Genomic DNA, 1,272 nt, shown 5'->3' with positions numbered 1-1,272 from the left:
CACTGACTCCTTAGTAATCAATAATCATCGGGCTTCTTAGTGCAATCACTTCGTTCTTTTTCTTCGCTTTTTCTGGACAGAAAGGCTGGAATACTCTATCTGCTTCTGTGCTCTACGGTTCTTGTAGCTCTGCACTTTCAATAGATGCTGTAACGTCGCTCGGCGAGAAGCAACGTATTTTTATTTCTAAGTTCATGGTGATTGCCTTGTTTAAGCTGATTCACTCGGAGTCTGAGTGAATGAAGATACCGAGTGTTATTCCTGTCATTCTATATCTCAGCTATATATTTAGTATTCTGATAAAAAAAGTATGAGTTTATCTCACAGACCTATATTGCATTGTGCACTAACGTACATCGTTGTCTACATAAATTGGAAAACATCAAAGAATTACTTTTACAGAACATACATATTTACATATTAACTAAAAAGATATGTCGGCATGTCTTTGTGTGAGTCAGAGGGGAGAGAGAGAGAGAGAGAGAGAGAGAGAGAGAGAGAGAGAGAGAGAGAGAGAGAGAGAGAGAGAGAGAGAGAGAGGTGGGGGGGGGGGCTTGGTCGTCCCGGGCTTTTGAAGAATTAATCAGGTATCCGGTGGAACGCACATTTCTCTTCCAATATTTTGCTAGGATAATTATGTCGACCCTGTCAGACAGAGACAACCTCTGATCTCTATAATTGGAAATCCGGGCTTATCTCACACCTGAATAAGATATTTCATTGTCCTGCATTAGTTAGAGCAAAGAGAGAACGAGGGAGATAAATTCTGCAAGAAAGCTTTTATCGGATGTCAATTCTTGATTACTCGCAGAGTGTACGGTAGCATTTGTCAGTTCGATAACATTAAAATTAGATGTTCAGGAAATGATGGAGTCTGAAGAGAAGAAGACCACGATAAGATTATTTGAATAAAAAGCAAAATTAAAAACAAATGGACTGGCCAACTTAATCTAACAACAATAAAAGGAGTCAGTGTACAGCTAAATCAATTTCGTTTGTATTTTACAAATGCTGCAATTACATATATAACAAACACACAAACTACAGACAATACAATTTTAGAGAAGTATTGCCTTTTAAATGCTCTATACTTATATTTTCCTATAGCATGATTCGGGGGTTTGCATTATAAAACTGATATATATATGTGTGTGTATATATATATATATATATATATATATATATATATATATATATATATATATATATATATATATATATATATATATATATATATATATATATATATATATATATATATATATATATATA

Source organism: Macrobrachium rosenbergii, chromosome 59 (genome assembly GCF_040412425.1).
Source record: "Macrobrachium rosenbergii isolate ZJJX-2024 chromosome 59, ASM4041242v1, whole genome shotgun sequence".
NCBI lineage: Eukaryota > Metazoa > Arthropoda > Malacostraca > Decapoda > Palaemonidae > Macrobrachium > Macrobrachium rosenbergii.
This window is presented reverse-complemented; position numbering follows the sequence as displayed.